The 22,500-nt window shown below is 39.9% G+C and overlaps 1 pseudogene; it reads right to left on the bottom strand.

Moving 5' to 3' along the window:
- LOC120530672 overlaps window positions 1-22,500 on the bottom strand; it is a 44,037-nt pseudogene that overhangs the window by 21,288 nt on the left and 249 nt on the right.

Genomic DNA, 22,500 nt, shown 5'->3' with positions numbered 1-22,500 from the left:
TTATAGTTCAAAGTATGTCTGAAGCACACCTCCAATCCTGTTTCATTCATTGGACTGCATGTTTTTCCAACTTTGGACTCCAATTAGCTTTTTTTGAAGTTATCAGCCTAACCTACATCTGTGAATGTTTGAATGATGTATTCAATATGTTCCAGGACAATACATTAATTTGTGTTATTAATTAAAACAGATTGTGTTTGTTCATTATTGTAACTTAGATGAAGATCAGACCACATTTTAATACACGTTTATACATAAATGTGGTTAATTCCAAAGGGTTCACATACTTTTTCTTGCCACTGTATGTCCTTGAAAGCTTATCACATCTGAACTGGATTTTAGATGGGGACAGTTAAAACAGCCCACAGCTAGGACCTTTACAGTGTTATTGTGACAATGATTTTGTTTTGATGTGTGTGGCTTTCTTCAATAAATGCCTGCTGTAAAGCCATGTTTTGGTTTGTTTGTTTCTTTTATCTGCCCCAATTTTCTTAACATTTCATCTGTTGGTTCATTCTCTGTCTTTAATTCTCTGTGGCCACCTTTCTTTTCACACAGTGTTCAGAACAGGTTAAAGAGTTACTGCATATAGTGAACTGTGCTGACTTTAACGTAAGAGATATCACAATGAATATTGGAATATTGTGTGCCATTCTGTTCTTCATACTACAAGAAGAGAATACAGATATATTCCTGGAGAAAAAAAAATCTAGATGACATGATACTGAGAGTTGACATGGGAGAAGTTTTCAGAATGACAAAGCACTTAAAGATCAATCAGCCTACGAGAGGAACTACATAAAATCCAAACTGATCAGCTGGTATTTCCCCCTGCTACTAATCTGACATGAGACTGGAGAGCTAAGAAGCAGATGTTTGATTTTAATAACCAAAAGACGACAGGCAGCTAGTTAGGCTTTAAGCCACAATACTCTAATGGAAAATACTGACAGTTTAGCATTTTGTATATTCAGAATTAGTGACTGGTGTAGGGAATGTGTTGTAAAAGTAGAATGTTGGGTCATTTATCCAAATGTCTCTTTATGTTAAAGATGTCACTTCTACCTGCTGGAAAAGTTGGCAATTAAGCAAGAATTACCTTTTAAGCCTTGAGGTTTTACCCCGTTTTTCACCCAGCCTCATGTAACTGTTTATTTTTAGCCTGTATGTAGCAGCAAGTGACAGCTGTTCTTGCCCTTGGCTGCTTTGAGCCATGTTCACAGTCATCTGCCAACTGGTTTGAGGAATATCAGGGGATTTAATTAAAAAAAGAGAGAGAAAGGGAGAGGAAAAGAAATTGGACTGGTTGTTTAAAAACAGAGGGCCAACAGAGTAAAACTGCTGCCAATGTAATTCCCCCGTTGTACCTCATGCACGCCAACAGTATTTATTAACTGATCAAAGTACGCACATCAGACCAAATGTTGGACAAAAGTAGTTGGCTCGCGACAATTTTCCCAGCATTATTGAACCTATAATGGTCTTGGAGTCAATACTCAATGTCAGCTATCAGACATATGACTCAGGTACTTGTGTTACCCTTTAAAAAATTTAAAGCAGATGAAAAAAAGAAGAAAAAAAAATCTATGTTGACTCTAAAGTTCATTTCTGATCCATTAGGGACAATTGATTAAGAAGTAGTTGTTCTGTGATACTTCAAAGGTAAGGTTCAATTTAAGAAAAGGCACAATTTAACACATCGTAAAGATAGCTTAATGAAATATGCATGAATACCCTGAGACACTTTTTTGATAAAGCTTTTAAATTATTGCAGAGATTGTCAGAGTTTCAGTGCTCATAATGGTCCTTTTTATAAACTTTCTTTTATCATGATTGATCTTTTCACACTTCTTATTTTTGCTTCTTAAGTTATCTACCACCTCCACCAATCACAACCCAATAACCTCCCATATTCACACCTACTCACATCAGGGGTCTATGACTGGCAATTTGAAAGACTTCATCAAAAACTAATAATATATTCATCTTATCCTCCATGTTGATATCAGTTCAAAACTTGACCTGACATCAGCAGCCATGTAAAGCAGGGTGATTATGTGAGCCTTGGTTACATTGTATGTATAATTACCCATGCCCCGTGGCTCTGGCCACGTATAGTGAAAAAAGACAGTAAAGAGGGCCCTGCCCAGCTACCCACTCCTGATGCAAGAATGAGGAGGCAGGGCCTGCTGCCTCTCTCTCGGTTTCACGCAAATAAATCGGCACCGCAAACAAACTATGAAACATAGTGCAACGAGAGAAGACGCAAAATCAGCTGGAATATTCAAGCAAATTACAGGAAAAAACACAATCAAAATCCGTTAAGTAGTTCTCTCATGAAAAGCAGACAGACATACAGACATAAAGACTTTGAATGTTATATATATATATATTGTGGAAGACTGCCGGCTTCCCAGGCCGGTCCGCACCCCCAGGCCGACAGGAGGAGCTCTCCCGACACCAGGATCGTGCCCCGAGGTCCAGCAGGGCCTTATGGACTCTGTAGTGTTTATACACAGCCCTGCTGGATACCTTGGGGACCACCAGGAGTCGCTGTGGGGGGACTTGTGGGATCGGTTGTGCCTTATGACCCGGGAGTACGTCACAGTCACGTGACGGGAAGGAATGGCGTGCTCCCGGGGTGATGTGAAAGACTGATTGCCCTGACCCGGAAGGAATAAGGAACTGTGGACTGCTGGGACAGGAACACCTCCGGGTCAGGGGCTATAAAAGGACGGTGCCTCAGTCCAGACACTGAGCTGTGCTGGGTGGGAGAGGAGCAAAGTGTCTGGGCGAGGAGGAGAGGTTATTGTGTTTCTTTAAAGAGTTTATGAGTAGTGTGGAAGGTGCTTGGTGCACTGTGGAAAAATATTAAAGAGTCTTGGACTGTTACCTGGTCTCCGGAGTTGTACCTGAGGGTTCGAGGGCGCACTACTGCCCCCTACTGCCACTATATATATATATATATTAATATTGTGGATAATATAGAGATGATAAATACACGTTTCATAAAGTTTTTTTTCACAAAGTCTGTTGTTGTGTATGTTCTGGTAAGATTGATGACAATTTTAAACTGATGCCAGGTGGACATGTGCTTGAATGTAGCTTGCAATATACACTCATGTAGCACACTATTAGGAACACCTGTACACCAGCTTATCCTTGCCATTATCTAGTCATGATGGCAGCACAATACATAAAATAATGCAGAGATAGATCAGGAGCTTGACCAGGATCAAACACCAGAATGAGTAAAAAATGTGATCTCAGTGATTTGGACTGTGGCATGATAGGGGTTGCCAGATGGTCTGGTCTGAGTATTTCTGTAGCTGCTGATCTCCTGGGATTTTCATGCACAACACACTCAGTTTTCTCAGCATGTTATGAAAAACAACATCCAGCAAGTGGCAGTTCTGTATTTGGAAATACCTTGTTGATGAGATAATTCAGAGGGGAATTGTCAGACTGGTGCATGCTAACTGAAAGGCTATGGTAACTCAGATAACCAAACTGTACAACTTTTATGAGCAGAAAAGCATCTCAGAATGCACAACACACCCAATTTTGAGAAAGGTGCACTAAAACAGCAGAGATCAGCCAAGAACAGAAAGCTAAGTTTGCTGTGAACACAGGCTTACCAAAACTGGACAGTTGAAAAAAGGAAAAATGTAGCCTGGTCTGATGACTCTTGAATCCATGCACCCGATACGTGTCACACACATTTGCTTGGGTCTTGAATTCTGCTGAGGCACTTGAATGGGCAGAGTTAGAATTTGGCAGCAACAGCATGAATCCATGCACTTGATACGTGCCACACACATGTGCTTCTGGGCTTATGTAGCGGCAGTTACACTCCAAACCAGGGTTTTGGTGGTGTTGCCTAATGTCTTTTCTTTTTCTCCCTCTGCAGTGATTGATGGCTGTGTCCCTAATGACATCACTAACCCTCCTGAACCCGCCTCTTCCTGTCCTCCAGGGTGAAATACAGCTCTGCTGCCCTCTTGGAGTCAGTTGACCAAAGTCTTGCTTCTAAAAAAGACCTTATTTTCTTGTTTATATTTTGGATTGACAGTTATATGGGGACCACATTGGTGCCAAAACTCTCTATCTGCTTTCTTAGTCTTTACTACACAAGTTCTAGAAAGTTGATTCTGTTCATCTGGACATTGTTTTTTACCAATACATTTCATCACTCATCCAAGTGATTTCCTCAGTCTCAGTTGACTGCAGGTTTCTCCAACCTTATAAACAGTACGTCGGCCTAACGAGCACTATTGACTAACAATGGGACGTGTGATCAATAATATGCAAATTGTCCACTGATCAATGGCCATGAGTACCATTCACAGATAGTTGGGGAATGACTGCAATCACTGCATAGTAAGATGGTGAAAGATGTACCCTTAGGCCCCCTCCTCGATTCAGATATGGTCGTTCCTTTTTCACGTAAATGGCCTCTTTGACTCCTTGCTCAAACCAGCATTCTTCCCTGTCCAGGATGTGTTCATCTTCGTCACTGAAAGAGTGACCACTGTCCTGTAGATGTAAATAGACTGCAGAATCCTGGCCTGACGAGGTAGCTCTTCTGTGTTGTGCCATCCGCTTCGCCAGTGGTTGTTTGGTTTCCCCAACTGATTCATGGCCATCCTCTTGGCACTAAACTGCATAAACTATATTACTCTGTCTGTGCTGGGGCACCTGATCCTTGGGGTGAACCAATTTTTGCCGTATCATGTTTTGGGGTTTGAAAGCCACCAAGACCTGGGGCTTCATGTATAAACGGTGCGTACGCACAAAAATGTTGCGTAAGAACGTTTTCACATTCAAATCACAATGTATAAAACCTAAACTTGGCGTAAAGTCACGCAGTTTTCCACGGTACCTCATACTCTGCTGTACGCAAGTTCTGCACTCGGTTTTGCAGACTGGCGGCACCCAGTGTCAAAGCAGTGCTACTGTTCCTATGTGGTTACCTTTTATTTTTTAGATCCACATTCCTGACGTGGCTTTATAAATACACTGAAACTAACCACATATTGTTTATTAGTGTAATGCATCTGATTGTAATTAACCTGTAACAATATAATGGTCCAGGGAATAGCCATAGTATTCCAAATACCATAACTGCTTTAGCATTGTTACTCTCACTGCACCTTCTTCGTCTTCTTCTATCAGCTGCTCCCTTTAAGGGTTGTCACAGCGGATCATCTTTGTCCATATTACTCTCACTGCACCACTCGGAGTATTTATATCACTGTATCTGAGTGGGGAATCACAGCAGCAGCTGATTGGAAAGAGAATTATCGGTATACAGCATCAAGCACATGCTGCCTCAGCCATGGTTCAGAAATAGTTTCATCCCAAAAACTATAAATGCACTCAATCAATTGCTCTTTGTAGAACTGTTTGTAGTTATACAGTAAGTACAATTACCCCACTGTAAACTTGCATTACAGTTATAATGCACAACCTGCGCCACTTTATAAAGCACATATTTACATATGATGACGATATCATTTTTAAGAAGAAATGCAGCAAAATATGTTGATTATATTATACAGATAAAACTTTGTTCATTTAAATAATTTGTATTGTTAATAATTAAACATGTGAGGACACAGTGCCGCAGCGCTAGCAAGTTCATGTATTGTTCCTGCCTCGCGCTGTATATTTTGCTTAGGCTGGCACGACACTGGAAGGATAGATGGATAGAATAATTAAACATGTAGTATAAAGATATTTCAATGCTCCTTAAAAGTTTTGAAGAATCGTCGTTGTAAGCTTACAGATGGCTTAACGTCTATTACAGAGCTGATTGTGTGGCGATTGGGTATTTGGGGAAAGAAAAGTAAGGACATGAATTGGAGGTTAGTACGTTTGAAAGAGACAGTACTGCTACAATAAATGATTTCATCGAAGGTCGCGCATGGCGCAGCAGCATCTTGTGTGAGACATGAACAATCACTGCTCCATCATGTTCCCATGTTTAATAACATGCTTTCATTCCAGTCATCATGAAAATGATATCATGTATACATCTCAGTATTTTAATTATTCAGAGAGCTGTAATATCACAAATGTAATGGATTCTGTGTCCTGTCGGAGAAAGAGAAAGAACAGAAGCACATAGTGATTCACACGCATAAAGCACATAGAAGATCAAATACAAAACAAAGCATTTAACATGCTACTTTAGTTACGATTGGATTTGAGAAACTAGTAAATTAAATGATTTTAAGATGAAGTTTATGATGTTCTACTTTAATGACAAAATAAACTATGTGATTAAAGTGGAAATATCAAGATTAAAGTTGACATTTCGTGTTTTTTCCCACGGTGTGCCTATTTTTTTTTTTGTCTATACCCTAATAAGCTTTCATATGACACTCAGATGGTGGGCTACAACTCGCCTTTTCACGGCAACTTTGATATGTGACTTCTTTTTTATTTTGGCACTGTGCGACTTTGTGAACTTGAGCTTTCGAGTTTCTCTGACACGCTATGTCACTCGAACAACTTCCTTTTGTTGATTATTCCACTGTTTAAATCAGCAAATAGTATGTTTTTCTTTTGCCTCTGATTGTCTTTTTACAGAACGCTAAGCTTAAGGGCTATTTATATTGATTTGCATATCCAAAGAGACGTAATTCTGGGAGGAATAGGGGTGGGACAGCAGGTGCGTGCACATGCATTACTTTTCACGCTGATCGGGATTTATGTAGCGGAAGAACGTGAAAGTTGGAGTACGCACAGATTCCTACATCTGGATTTTTCTGTGCATAAGCACATTTCGACTTTTGTGCTTACATCATGTTATAGTGCAAATTCTACGCACGGTGTTATGCATGAGGCCCCTGGTGTTTTGAAAAAATGCATCTCAGCTGTTGCAATACTCCTAACACATAAGGGATCACCAAAGGTTTTTGCTTAGGCAGCGGTTGTCCTTCCTCTCTCCTGGATTGCTTAGAACATTCTTTAGGTGTCTTCCCTGCTTTGACAAAAGTCCAGCTGGGATAACCATATTTACTCAGGGCTTTTTTGATATGATGATCTTCTGCTTCCCTGACCGCTGTGTCTTTGGGTATGGTGTTTGCTCTGCGTTGTTGAGTCCTGATGACACCTATTTTGTGCTGTAGCAGACGGTGAGAGTCAAACCTTAAATGCTGATCTGTATGCGCTGGTTTACGTTAACATCAACTTTCAAATGTCCCCCGTTGCTGATGGAAATTTCACAATCTAAGAAAGCTAGCCTGTCTCATTTCATATCCTCCCTGGTGAACTGGATGTGTTTGTCCACTGAGTTGATGTGGTCAGTGAATTGTGGTACCTCCTGAGATTTGATATTCACCCAGGTGTCATCCACATACCTGAACCAATGGCTTGGTGGTGTTCCAGGATAGGATAATAGTGCCCCCTTTTCCAATTCTTCCATATACAGATTGGCCACAGTAGGTGAAACTGAGGAACCCATAACGCACCCATGTTTCTGCCTATAGTACTGGCCTTTGTATATGAAATATGCGGATTGAAGACACAGTTCCAAAAGCAGACACACTTGGTCGGTGCTGAGAGTGGTCCTTTTTTTGAGTGTGTGGTCATCCTGTAATCTCTTATGGACCACCTCAACTACTTCCGTAACTGGAACGCAAGTGAATAGAGATGACACATCATACAAGACCATTGTGTCATCTGCCTCCATAATGACATCTCTCACCTTCTCCACAAAATCCAAATATGGTGTTGTGAGCTGCCTACCAACGAGTTGAGGACAGCGGGTAGGAACTTTGAGATGTTATATGTAACTGAATTGATCATGCAGACAATGGGTCTTAACGGTGCAACCTGTTTAAGTATCTTCGGTAAACCATACAGACTTGGTGTAGCTTTCCCAGGGTATATGCACTAATTGCTTGAGACAATCTATCACCTTTTTCCTGTAACCACTACCTGGATCTTGTTTTAGGAGTTTGTAAGTGTTTTTGTCACTAAGCAGTGACAAAATTTTTTCATGATAGTCCATCTGGTTTAGCGATACTGTGCACCTCCCCTTGTCTGCCGGAAGGATGATGATGTTGTCCTCCTTACTAAGTGCCATGAGAGCCTTCCTCTCCTCAATACTAATATTGGGTGCAGGGGGCTTAGCATTGCTGAGACATGCCGAAACTTTTATCCGCTGTTGCTTCGCTTCCACCTCTGCAATGTTGTTATTTCCGATTGCTGACTCTGTGGCTGAGATCAGTTCCACTAGCGGGATTTGTTTCGGTGTGACAGCAAAGTTTAACCCTTTAGCAAGGATGTTTTTTTCTGCTGTGGTGAATTGACTGTCAGACAGATTCTTCACCTACTTGTCCAAATCCTCGGTTTGTGTCTGGCATCCTTCACTCTGTTGGCTGTAGAGGACACTCCATATCATATGCTGATGTTTCTGGCACCCCAAAAGTAGATCAAACTTCCTCTGCTGCCTGGTCTTAGACTTTTCGTGCTTTGCTAGACAAGCCTTCTCAGTGAATTCTATCACCTGTTGAAGTATTTTCTCATCTAAAAGCGATGAAAGCCTTTGTTGGATCTGCTCCTCTTTAGATTTCAAAACATCAATAGTAAAGTTAGTTTGTCTCACCCGTTTGTTTAGCGGCTGGCTCTGTGCCTTCTGTAGGATTTTTGTAGCTTGGAGACCCTTCACTGACAATTTCATCTGTAGACTTTTAGGTGTAATTCCGCTCTGTCTACATCTGAGGCTGAATCTTTTTGCTCCTTTTTTTGAACTTTTGTTATTTGTCTCTTTTGCTTAACAAATACCTTAATTCTACAGTATACAGATTCTTTTAGTACTCTGTCTCTCCAAGCTAAGGGTTTATGATTTCTCCTTCTCTTGAAAGGCACTTAGATATTTCAAGCTTTTATACATTTAATTCTGTGTAGCCAGAAATCAAACACTTTGAGGTGAGGCCAGGTATGGCTTGTGAAGTTGTCTGGTGGCCTAACACCCTCTTTTGGTGTGAAAATGTCTGCAGTTCATGACATTAATCCCATTATGATGGCTACTAAACTGGTCTGAGAAGTAAAGCTATGATGCCAGGCTCAGATGTTGACAACAATTAATAAGGACTCATCCATGACAACAGAATTCTGACTGAGGAGTAATTTATAGGTAATTCTAATAAAGTTTATCAGGACTAGTGTGTTGGTCTGTGCTGCAGCTTCGTACATCCACTGTGATGGGTTCAAATCCCATACATAATTATTTGTTTTTGCAAATTCTACCTATCTGTTTAAGTTTTTCTTCAGGTACTCAGTTTTTCCCTGAACATCCCTAAAGACAAGTGTGCCAGGTGGACTGACACATCTCAAATGGCCCAGTGTGGGAATGCACGTGTGTATCCTGTGATTGACTGGTGCTCTGTCAAGTATGTCTCCTAGCTGGCACTTTATGCTGCCTGGATAAACTCCAGTCATAGTGCCAACACACATATTTCCTTAACTCATATTTTTTGGTATAGTATTACAGAAAACAAGAAATTTTATCGATAGGGGCATACAAGGAATCAGTGTTTCATGGCATACTAGTCCATTTCAGGCTTCATACATCAAAACAGAGTCAGACTGCACCAGTCCACAGTCAGCCATAGCAGCATATCTTAGTATATGAGTGGACACCAAAATTTGCTGTGAAAACTAATATTAACACTTGGAGGGTATGCACATTGTTTGCAGAAGGGAACCTTTAGAACATCAGAACACTCTAGATGAGAACAGGCCATTCAGCCCAACAAAGCTCGCCAGTCCTATCCAATTATTTCTTCCAAAAACATCAAGTCAAGTTTTGAAAGTTCCTAATGTCTTACTGTCTACCACACTACTTGGTAGCTAATTCCAAGTGTCTATCATTCTTTGTGTAAAGAAAAACTTACTAATGTTTGTGCGAAATTTACCCTTAACAAGTTTCCAACTGTGTCCCCGTGTTCTTGATGTGTTCTCTTCTTTTTAAAATAACAGTCTCAATCCACTGTACTAATTTCCTTCATAATTTTAAACACTTCAATCAGGTCTCCTCTTAATCTTGTTTTGCTTAAACTGTGAAGGCTCAACTCTTTTAATCTTACCTCATAATTCAAACCCTGTAGACCTGGAATCAGCCTAGTCACTCTTCTCTGGACCTTTTCTAGAGCTGCTATGTCCTTTTTGTACCAAACTGAGAATCAAGCAATGTTGTAGGTGTTCTAATGCTGCAATGCTGCTTACTCTGTCACTGTGTCACCCAGCAATATATATCCAGCCATCAATTTTTAATTATTGTCTAATCCAATATGGGAGACTCAAGGCTTATCTTAACTGCTACCTCTGGGACACAGACACACTTGCACTAATTATTAGGAAAAACATTTGCATGCAGCTGCTGTAAAGCTTTTTCTGATTAATTTTTAGTCTTCCACTATAGCTTCATATTGCCTTATTATAGGATTCCTTAACCCAACCCGGTCAATGAAGTCTAGTAATACTGTTTGTGTTCTGCTTATAAACACAAAGGGGTGTGCGCTCAGTAAATTCCGCAGTATGTACACAGAGGGATATCAGTCATGTAAGTAAAATCTGGACACTCTTGACGCCGATGGTGACAAGTTATCAAAGTCTAGTAATACTGTTTGCACACTATTTACAAAAGCTAAGGCTCCCACTCTGTAAATTCTGTGGTACATACACAGAGGAGCACCGATTATGTAACTGAAGGGACGTGTGCTCTGGACACCGAGGGGCTGTCGTTGAAGTCTAATACTGATTACCTGCTATGGACAATATGAGGCGCTTTCCATCCATCTCCTTCCGCCTAAGGTTCTAAATAGGCTTCAGCTAGTAATGTCCGTAGGGATCTGGATGAGAATTCCTTACTTAGCTGGGACATCAGTACGAATGAAGGACAGTGGGAGAGTGCCTCCAATGTTCATATTCCCAATACACTGCGTGGCAGCATCCCTTTTGACAAGCTTCTGTCTAGACACTCACAAGGCAGCATGGGAGTTGTGGTTCTATAAGGGCTGTCCTCTTGGGTACTATCGGTACCACAAGGGGGGGCAATTGGAAGGTGAATCCCACTGACCCAACGAGGCTCCACCTGACCCAGAAGTGCTTTCTACAGAAAATTCAGAAAACAGTTTGGACCTTGTGCAGGGAATCAGGAGGCGGGGGAAAAAGCTTTCCTAGGAAGAGTAAAGGAAAGATCAGGAATTGTGCTCATTGCGATGAAGCCAGTGGAGAGGTATTTGCTTTAAAATAAAATGATTTTCTGTAACTAGACTGGAGTCAGAGTGGTGGTGTCTGGAGTTTGAAGGGGTCTGTTAAAGCCCCATAGTGGCCATAACACATACACCTTAACTGTGAGAGCAGAAAAAATAATCATGCTGATATTCCTTGTAGTAATGATATGATTCACGTCTCTTTGCTTAATTTACTTTAGCCTAAATATCACAGATTTCAATGGACAATCAAATGTCACAACTGTTAGCCAGTCTGTTTCATATTGCTCAGTTGGAAACGTGTCCTACGGAGAGGAGGGTGCTCAGAGCTGAGAGTCACGTGTGCTTTGTGCTGACGTGTGCTTTGCAAACGCTAGAGTCTGTTGAGAGTGTTGGTTTGTTCTGTGGTGTGAGATTTACATTAAAAAAATACATTTTGCTCTTAAAAACTTGGGTTTTGGTTGCCTCTAAGGAACCGTGTGGGAATTTTTTAAAGCTTTTTTCCCTTTAGAAGGTTTTTTTTTTGCCCGCACAAGAGCAAAAGTAGCTGGGTGTTTGGAAGTGCGCTTGGAAAAGTTATTTGTACTTGTACTTGTTCTTTTCTTGTTATCTGTATTTGAATTAGCATCGAGGCGGCAGGGTAGAAAGCAGCAGTAACTGATATCGGCATTTGTAAATAAATAACCGCGTCGTCGTAACAGCGATTCCTTAGTTTAAAGGAAAAGAAAAAAAGGCCGCGGCTGACTTCAAAGCAGTAAAAGGTGGAAACTCAGTAGTGCGCAGGTAAGCGGCCTGCGTTAAGACACCGATCAGGCACAAGGAGCAGTAGGAGCAAATAAGGTAGTAAAGTTTTATTTATTTGTTTATTTTAGATTAAACAGTCCTTAGCGGTCCAGAGGCAGAACAGTTAAGTGGGCGACAGCGTATTGGTTCATTAATACGGGGGAATACAAACAGTGCGAGTGAAGAGCTTATAAGTAAGAAGAGCGCAAAGCTAGAAGAGACAGAGAAAAGTAAAGTTAACCTCATAGAAAGGCAGGCAGCTGAGAGGGAGAACAGTACAGGAGCTTAAGGGGGAAAAGGTGTAAAATATCTGTAGCAGATCTTAGTGTTACCATTTAAGTTAAGGAGCAGCTGAAAGAAGAAGAAATTTAATTTTAAGAAAAAAAAAAAAATAGTTAAGGCAGCTTAGTAATCCCAAATCAAATTTTAATAATGAGGCCAGTGCAATGCAAGTCCTGTTGGATGTTGGAACTTTTAGATGATGGTTTGGAAGAGCAAGTTGTCTATGAGGGCTACATCTGCAAGAGATGCCAGCTGATCCAGCACCTCGAGCTCAGGGTCGCTGAACTGGAGGAGGAGTTGGCTGACCTGCGTTGTAATAGAGAATTGGCGGACTTGGCCCAGGTGTCCTTTAGAGATAGTGTGCACCCCTAAGGTGGCGCGGAGGAGATTCCAGACCAGACAGGTAGGAATAGGTGGGTCACGGTCGCAAGGCGTAAGGTAAAGGGTGCACACTGTCCGGGGGCATCAACCCCAGAATTAGAAGTGTCTAACCGTTATCATGTCCTGGCGGAGCTGGACGGTGACTCTGATAATTCTGAGGTGGTAGGCAGGGTTGAGGAGCCCCAACGGGCCACCTCAAAACCAGTTCCCAAAAAGAGAGAGGTAGTGATAGTTGGGGACTCAATCATTAGGGGGATTGAAGCGCAGGTGTGCTCCAGAGAGAGAGTCTCTGACGGTGTGTTGCCTTCCGGGAGCACAGGTGGGAGACCTCCTGGAAGGGTGGATAGGCTCTTGGCCAGAGCGGGTGGATCCAGTTGTCATTGTCCACGTTGGAACAAATGACATACATAAGGGTAGTCTGTCAGTTCTGCGATCCAAATTCAAAGAGTTAGGTACCAAGCTGAGGAGCAGAACTGACAAGGTAGTCTTCTCCGAAGTTCTGCCTGTGCCACGCCAGTCCAGGTAAGATTGAGGAGATTAGAAGGCTTAACGCGTGGCTCAAATCTTGGTGCAGGGTAGAAGGGTATAGGTTTATGGGGCATTGGGACTCCTTTTGGAACAGATGGGACCTGTTCCGCCGTGACGGGTTACATCTGAACCGGAGGGGCACCAATGTATTGGGGAGGCGTATGTGTAGGCTAGTCGAGGATTGTTTAAACTAGGGAATGGGGGGGCAGGGAGTTTAGGACAGGCCAGATTTAGATCTATACATGGAAGAACAAACAATGGTGTAGAAATAAAAATGCATAGTAATGTAAATTTTAAGCAAACACGTAAAGATAGAAGGATTAACACATTAAAAATAGCTTGCCTTAATGCTAGAAGTATCAAAAATAAGGTAAGTGAGTTGGAGTTGTATGTAGCAGAGCACAATTATGATATTATAGCAATAACGGAAACCTGGCTAAATAACAAAGATGGGGATGAGTGTAACATAGAGGGATACACATTTTTTAGGAAGGATAGACAGAACAGAAAAGGAGGTGGGGTTGCTGTTTATGCCAAACAGGAATTAAATGTAAGTCATCTTCAGTTGGATGATGAGCCCCATCTTAGTGAGGACATGTGGCTTCGCCTGGAAAATATTAGGGAAAAGGTCTCATTTTAGGAGTGTGTTATAGACCACCCAATTCAGACAGTAATTTCAACACACATCTTTTAGTAATATCAAAAGGCAAGTTTACGAGGGGATATTATAGTCAGTGGGGACTTTAATTATCCAAATATTAACTGGGATAACCTTACAGATGGAGGAGCACAAGAGCAGGAGTTTTAGAAGTAATCGCGACTGTTTTTAACACAGCATGTTAAAGCACCAACAAGGGGTGAAGCCTATCTGGATTTAGTATTCTGTAATAATCAGGATAGAATTGAGGGTGTAGAGGTGATTGAACCACTAGGGTCAAGTGACCATAATGTAATACAATTCTCAGTATTTTGTAAGAGTACAGATGCAAAGACTAAAATTGTTAAGTTGAACTTTAGTAGGGCTAATTTTGAGCAGATGCGACAAAGTCTAAGTAGGATAGACTGGGATAAGCTTTTAAATGTGGAGACAGTCGAGGAGCAGTGGAACAGGTTTAAAATGTTTTACATGTAATGCAGGACAGATACATACCTAAATTTGGAAGTAATAGGAAACTAAAAAATCTCCACGATGGATTAATAAAGATTTAAAAAGAAGTTGCAAAGGAAAAACTGCTGTATAAGGCATATAAGACTAATGACTGCAAAGAGAACCGTAGGCGATGAGAACATGAGGGCAACCATTAAGAAGGATATCAGAGAGGCTAAAAGACAGTTGGAGAGGAATATAGCAGATAAGGCGAAAGAAGACCCCAAGAGATTCTTTCAGTATTTTAGTAGTAAAAGAACAGTTAAGGAGGAGGTCAAGTTCATCAGGAATAGTAAAGGGAATTAAAAGATACAGACAATGAAATAGCAGATGCCCTAAACTTACATTTTTCTGAGGTGTTTACAAGTGAGCAAGTGGATAACCTGCCAGAGGTAAACACAACTACTAAGGAGGTACTGAGGGATTTGGAAATTGTAGAGGGAGAAGTGCTGCTCAGATTAAATAAGATGAAATCAAACAAATCACCAGGCCCAGATAATATTTATCCTCGTGTTCTTAAGGAGGCTAGTGAGTACATATATAAACCCTTGACACATATTTTTAGGAAGTCACTGTGCACTGGAGAGATTCCAAAGGACTGGAAAATGGCAAATATCATCCCATTATATAAAAAGGGTGACAGGGCAGATCCAAGCAACTATAGGCCAGTAAGCTTAACAAGCATCACAGGAAAATTAATGGAAGGAATTATTAAGGATAAGATTGAGCAACACATGACAAGGACAGGAGTTATTCTGAACAGTCAGCATGGGTTCAGAAGGGGGAGGTCGTGTTTTACTAACATGTTGGAATTCTATGAGGAGGCAACAAAAGGATACGATCAAAGTGGAGCTTATGATATTATTTATCTGGACTTTCAGAAAGCATTTGATAAGGTGCCACATGAGAGGTTGGGCATCAAGTTAAAAGAAGTGGGAATTCAGGGTGATGTTTTTAGATGGGTGCAGAATTGGCTCAGACACAGGAAGCAGAGGGTGATGGTGCGAGGAACCTCATCAGAACTGGCGATGTTAAGAGTGGTGTTCCACAGGGGTCAGTGCTAGGGCCGCTGCTATTTTTAATATATATAAATGATTTAGATAGGAATATAAGTAACAAGCTGGTTAAGTTTGCAGATGATACCAAGATAGGTGGATTAGCAGATAATTTGGAATCCGTTATATCATTACAGAAGGACTTGGATAGCATACAGGCTTGGGCAGATTTGTGGCAGATGAAATTTAATGTCAGTAAATGTAAAATTACACATAGGAAGTAAAAATATTAGGTTTGAATACACAATGGGCGGTCGAAAAATCGAGAGTACACCTTATGAGAAGGATTTAGGAGTCATAGTGGACTCCAAGCTATCAACTTCCAAACAGTGTTCAGAAGCCATTAAGAAGGCTAACAGAATGTTAGGTTATATAGCACGATCTGTGGAGTACAAGTCCAAGGAGGTTATGCTCAACCTTTATAATGCACTGGTGAGGCCTCATCTTGAGTACTGTGTGCAGTTTTGGTCTCCAGGCTACAAAAGGACATAGCAGCACTAGAAAAGGTCCAGAGAAGAGCGACTAGGCTGATTCCAGGTCTACAGGGGTTGAATTATGAGGAAAGATTAAAAGAGCTGGGCCTTTACAGTTTAAGCAAAAGAAGATTAAGAGGTGACATGATTGAAGTGTTTAAAATTATGAAGGGAATTAGTACAGTGGATCGAGACTTGTATTTTAAAATGAGCTCATCAAGAACACGGGGACACAGTTGGAAACTTGTTAAGGGTAAATTTCGCACAAACATTAGGAAGTTTTTCTTTACACAAAGAACGATAGACACTTGGAATAAGTTACCAAGTAGTGTGGTAGACAGTAAGACGTTAGGGACTTTCAAAACTCGACTTGATGTTTTCTTGGAGGAAGCAAGTGAATAGGACTGGCGAGCTTTGTTGGGCTGAATGGCCTGTTCTCGTCTAGATTGTTCTAATTGTTCTAATTGTTCTAATATTGTATGTGCCATAGAGTGAGTCACTGAGATCATGTCTTTGAGTAGAACAGAGCTCTCTCAGACAGCAACCTGGCAACAGAGACTTTTACAATGTAACTGATAAGGGTTAAGCGAACAGAATGTACTGAATGAATGAAGATTTAACAAAAGTAAATAGTTAAATAGCCAATTTATTAATAATATTTTGCCAAACATTCTGGCGAGGCACCCCTGGGGTTGTGTGACTGCTGAGTTTGAATGTCATACCTCTAAAATCTGCAATGAAATCAATGAAACAAGGGCAGCAAAAATTAGAGTAGCAAAACAATGTAATGCACAGTCACCTATCCATCCATCCATTATTCAACATGCTAGATCCTAACACAGGGTCACAGGGGTCTGCTGGAACCAATCCCAGCCAACACAGGGCGCAAGGCAGGAACAAATCCTGGGCAGGACGCAAACACCCACCCACATACCAAGCACAGTTTAGGATCGCCAATACACCTAACCTGCATGCCTTTGGACTGTGGCAGGAAAACCACGCAGACATGGGGAGAACATGCAAACTCCACGCAGGGAGGACCTGGGAAGCGAACCCGGGTCTCTTAACTGCGAGGCAGCAGTGCTACCACTGTGCCACTGTGCCACCCACTGTCATCTAATTAAATGAAAATGATTAATAATCTATTGGTGTTAGTTTTTCTTTTATGTTTTCAAAGTACAAAACTTGTAGAATCAGCCACTAGAACTGTTTAAATATTGCACATTTAGTAATGTGAATTGGCTTTGCAATAGAAAGACTTTCTGAATATTTGAAAGCTGGTCACTGCTTGTCTCTTGGTGAATATAATTCTTCTTGTAATATCCTGTAAAGGTGCTATGGGTAGTGTTAAGACTGTGTAGAGGTTCTGGTACAACTGGAAAGGGTCCAAGAAAACATGTTCTTCTTTTTTTAATTAAGCACCTTCACAGACTGAACAGCAGTAACAAGGGATATAGCATACATAAAGTGAAAAATAAATATTCTATTCAGGCAGGACTTAGCTAGTTTTATTGTTAATTGACACAGTTAGATACATTCAATCAATAATGTCTCTCAGCCTTACAATCACACAAGATCAGTCCACATTAAGTCACATACAATGCCTGCTGAGTTCACAGGCAGCTTTCAAGGAGCTAGACGGTCTCTCTTTGTTGCTCATACAGCAACTGTCATCCAGACTGGTGAGGAACAGTAATTTATTCCTTTCCCTGGGCTGCAGAGAAAAAAGCAAGATAATGAGGGACAAGGAAGGCCCCAATTCAATTAGTGAGTGCCACCTTTCCTTTTGAGGAATGCAAGGCTCACTTCTCAATCCATTCTTTTCTTGCAGAAGTGATTTGCTTTTTTATTGTTTTTGAGTTTGATTGGAGTTTTATTACAGTTCTTAAATAGACCCAGTTTCTATCTATCTATCTATCTATCTATCTATCTATCTACAGTATCTATCTATCTATCTTGGTTACTGAGGAGCTAGAAAAATCACCATCTTAAATAGTTTATGAAACCCATTACCTTGGCTTTTTCCCCTTTATTGGTGTCCATGGCATTCTTTTAGGCATTGTACAAATACAGTGTATGTATTGTGAATGCCACGAAGGGCAGACAGGCATCCCGGTTGGATGACGGCATGACATCTTGCCAAGTTAGAAGGTGCCAGGGGATGGATAGAAGAGCAGAAGCCAGAGGCCAGGAGCAGTTCCATCCCCCATAAGTTAGGTGTCAGTGGTCTTCTGGAGGAATCACAGCTTGTACATTTGCAGGGGTTCATGGGAAGTGGAGCCTGGAAGTGCAGGGGTCCCTGGATGCCACACCTGGCTCTGTCAGAGGAGTATCTATCTATCTATCTATCTATCTATCTATCTATCTATCTATCTATCTATCTATCTATCTATCTATCTATCTATCAATCGATCTTTTAAAGGTTTATTGCTACTCCTGCATGGAGACATTTTAATAAAACCCCCAGGAAAAAAATGGGGCCTTGCAGTGGAGAATTATGCATGTAGAGGTTGTCACTAATTCTCTTTTTGAAAACCCTTGGTTCAAGTAATGGAATCTGTTTGTTTTGTAAACAACAAGCAACGTTTCATTATTGTCTAAACTTGTAATTCTTTTTTTCAGAAATTCTTTTTTTTTGGAATTGATGTCTGTACAAAACACAAAAAGAAATGTCTGCTTAGTAAGTTTTTGCTAAGCCAAGTTAAACTCGTAATTTTGAAAACAGGGGTAATATAATGGGGAATACAATAACCACAGATCCACTGCTAATGTTTATGGTGCTTTTTCATAGTAGAATGAAAGCTGATTTTGCTTATTGTAAAATAACAAATGGGTGGAAATAATGATGTTCTATGCTTTGTTGAAAATGAACTTTTGAATTTCACATTTCACATATCATTCAGATATCTGTTATTATTTCTGAAAAGAATGCTAATAAAATAATTATTGCACAAAATGTAATGAGTTCAGTAGTATTTTTTTACCTATCTAATAGAAGCAAATTTTTAAAAAGTATGTCATCAGAATGGCAGAGGCTCCCTAGGTCTGTTGTGAACCTTTCTTTTCTCTTTTCTCTCCAGCATCTTACTCAGCTCTGTCTGTACCTTTATTCCTTAATGGATTCTTCGGTGTCTGTTGTGTTGCCAGCTCTCGATATGTCTACTTGGGCAGACTCAGAGTTTGTTTCCTTGTAGTTTGAATTGTATTGCAAGATTTGTCCTTTTTAATGCTGCTACAAATTGTATTCTTGTTTGGATTATAAAGTGCAGTTTTGTGTTGTGCTCTATAAACGATGTTTTCTAGAATGAAGACTGATTGATAGGCATTCATTTTAGTTATTGTACTTTATATTGGAATTTAAATTTATATTTGATGCTTATGCTTTTTTTGTAGAGTGCTTTTTAAAATTGATAACACTATATCTAAATAAATAAAATTATATTCTATTTGTTCCTTTGCCAGTCATGCAAGATTAGCTTAATCCATGTTAATGAAATTTTGCATGAGCATTGTGTTGGTCCAACTTAAAATATAGACTTTATGGCATATCGGAGAGAGGGGTTGTAATAAAAGGGGCCAACCCAAAGCACGGTGGTGACACAGGGACTACAATTCCCATTATGCTGATGAGAGGACACTAAGGTTTATACAGGCCAAAGAGGGATCTCATCTAAAACCACAGATACAGGGTTTTCTTCTGGATAATACTTTTATTGTCTCATAGGATTATCTCTTCAGTCTAAGTGTACTTCTTTTTTTCCCTTCATGTGTCATGTTTAGCCATGAATTTCCAAATTAGTTCTTTGTCACTTATTTTCATCTGGACCTTTGTCTGAGAATTGTACAGGTCGTAAAGGGGAATATGGTGTTGCCAAACCCATAACGACTAATGTTCCTTTCTTTAAACCCTCAAAAGCACTTCTAAAAGTTAAAAATACTCTTTTCAGTGAGTTTTACAGTTCCAAATTTGCAACATCACTATCTAAATGAGATGATGACACTACATTTTTTATCAAAGCAAACCTTAAGTTTTTTAAATGTTTTTGTACCCTGCCTATCATTACTATGTGTGATGGAGATAAGCCATGATGAAATAAAATGAAACGTAATATAATAGCACATGCAGAGTTGCTGTTCAGAATATGGTAGATTGTGAACAAGGGAGGATGATATTAGTAAATTGCACTGTTTATTGATGGAAAACATTCACATTCACAAGATGAAACACTTAAAATTTTAGACTTTGATGCCAATACGTTCTCATGATTTGTAGCAATTTTAAATCAATGTTGAATGAATCAGCTTTGAATAATTTGTACAACTTTATTGAGTACCATTGCTGGATCCGTCTCCTGTAATAATACAAAGTCTGCCAACTCCAGTGACTCCCAAGCCACCTTAGATGCTTTCTGCAGTCCATGAATTCAATTATTCAGACAGCCATGCAGTTTATTAATGTGGGATTAGACATTTGTTCATGAAGCCACATTAAATAAATAAATACAAAGAGGTAGTGTCCATTGTTCAAACCCAGAAAGGAGGTGCCACAATTATGGAATCCAATCATACAAAAAGAACAAATTCTGGACTCGAGAGCAGTGATGTTGACGGAGAAGGAGACTAGACAATGGTTAGGACCCTTGCAGTATTGACAAAAGGGACAACATTTTAAAAATACACATCAATATTACGTTTTTTACCTTAACCCATTATACAAATATACCCAGACAATGCTGAGGAATTGGGCTAGTTTTACATATGTCCATAGCATATTATAACATTCCCAGACTGTTAATCCAGTTTGTTACTGGGTACTAGAGATTCTCTTCATAGCATTAGGTGCAAGGAAAGAACCAATCCTGCAAGGGGTGCCAGTCCATCATCATGCCCACCTACACATACATCCCTAATTAAAACCGGAACCAAATGAAATAATTATTAATTAATTCATTACATAGTACTCTTCTTGCTTCTCAGGTGTAGAGAGCCACTTCAACCACCACCACTATGTAACATCCACCTGGATGATGCAACAGCAGCCGTTATTGTGCTCAACTACTCTTACACTTAACAGTACAAGTTTCCAGGGCAAATTATTGCTAAAACATAGCGTTGCCTTTAAATATTTTCCTTTTATACATTTTTTTTTATTTAAGGGTAACTTGCACATAGCATTGTCATTTCTGGATTAGTATTATTTGGAGAATCCCATCTATGTGTCCACTTGTCACTATTGCCTTGCTGTGAAGTATTTGACTGAGCAACTTTGGATGTTAAGCTCTGCAGTGGCAAGCATGCCAGCCAGTGTTAGTTCTTTCCTTGTGCCCTGCACTGCTGTAACAGACTCGGGGATCCTACAGCCCTAAAATTAGTGTAGGTAGGTGCAGTAAACGGATTGACAGGTGGCAGGTAATACCAGTTGATAGAAATTTTAACTAACACAAATTGAAATTTATCACTGACATAAACCAGTCTTAATGGCACCCCATTTAGGGTTTTTGGGGTTTTTTGCTGAAATAGTGCTCACCCCATGACTGTGAATTTGATTAAATGGGTTTCAGAATATTTTGTTATTCTATGTTATGTTATATGTCCTCACAGGTTGTGCAGTGGTAGTGCTGCTGCTTTGCGGTAAGGAGACTGTGGAAGATTGTAGGTTTGCTTCCTGGTTCCTCCCTGTGTGGATAGCGCTTTGAGTACTGAGGAAAGTGCTATATAAATGTAATGAATTATTATAATAATAATTATTATTATTATAAATTATTCCAACTTGAGCCCAATCCTGGGTTGGTTTCTGCCTTGTGCCCAAAGTCACCAGAATAGACCATGCAATCCTGATTTAAATAATTAGATTAGGAAACAGATTGGTAAATAAATTAATAAAGATCCTTGAAAAATCTTGAGTATTTTGTACATAATTTTCCTTTTTGGTAAGTATAAAGCACTAAATCAAACCTGAAAAGCCCTAAAAGATTTGAAGCACTCACAATATAGGTATGTATGCTCCTTTTTTATTCAAAGTGTAATATTCCAGTTCAGTAGGCAGAATAGTACAGGAAAATGCTTAAAAGCATTATATTGTTCAGTTTATGTTGACTGCATAGTACCCAACTGATTATGAGTTTATAGTTCTTAAACTTTGCACTTCCAAAGTACATGGTGCTGTATATTTACCTTACTCTTTTTATGTAAGATGACAGCTTGTGATTTAACACTAGTGGAATATTTCCTGAAAGCTCTTTTTCCTTTACATGTTTGCAGTCTTATCATTACTAGGTGTATAGCAGGAATCATTCCTATATTAGGGCATCAATCCATCTATACTCGCATGCCACCACACACAAATGCAAATTAATAAGCCTAAGATAGAGAGAAAAAAACTGAGTAGGTGAAGAAAATTCACAGTAGAACATTGGAAACAATTTTGATGAGTACAGGCCATTCAGGCCGACAAAGTTTATCAATCTTGTCCACCTTATTTCTCCAAAATAGCATCATGTCAAGTTTTGAATGTCCCTAGAGTCCTGCTGTCAACCACACTACTTAGTAATTAATCCTATGTGTCTATGGTTCTCAGTGTGAAGTAAAACTCTTTGAAAAATTTACTCTTAACAAGTTTCTAC

This window comes from Polypterus senegalus, chromosome 6 (genome assembly GCF_016835505.1).
Source record: "Polypterus senegalus isolate Bchr_013 chromosome 6, ASM1683550v1, whole genome shotgun sequence".
NCBI lineage: Eukaryota > Metazoa > Chordata > Cladistia > Polypteriformes > Polypteridae > Polypterus > Polypterus senegalus.
Note: the sequence above shows the minus strand (reverse complement) of the source record. Positions and strands in the feature narration are given on the sequence as shown.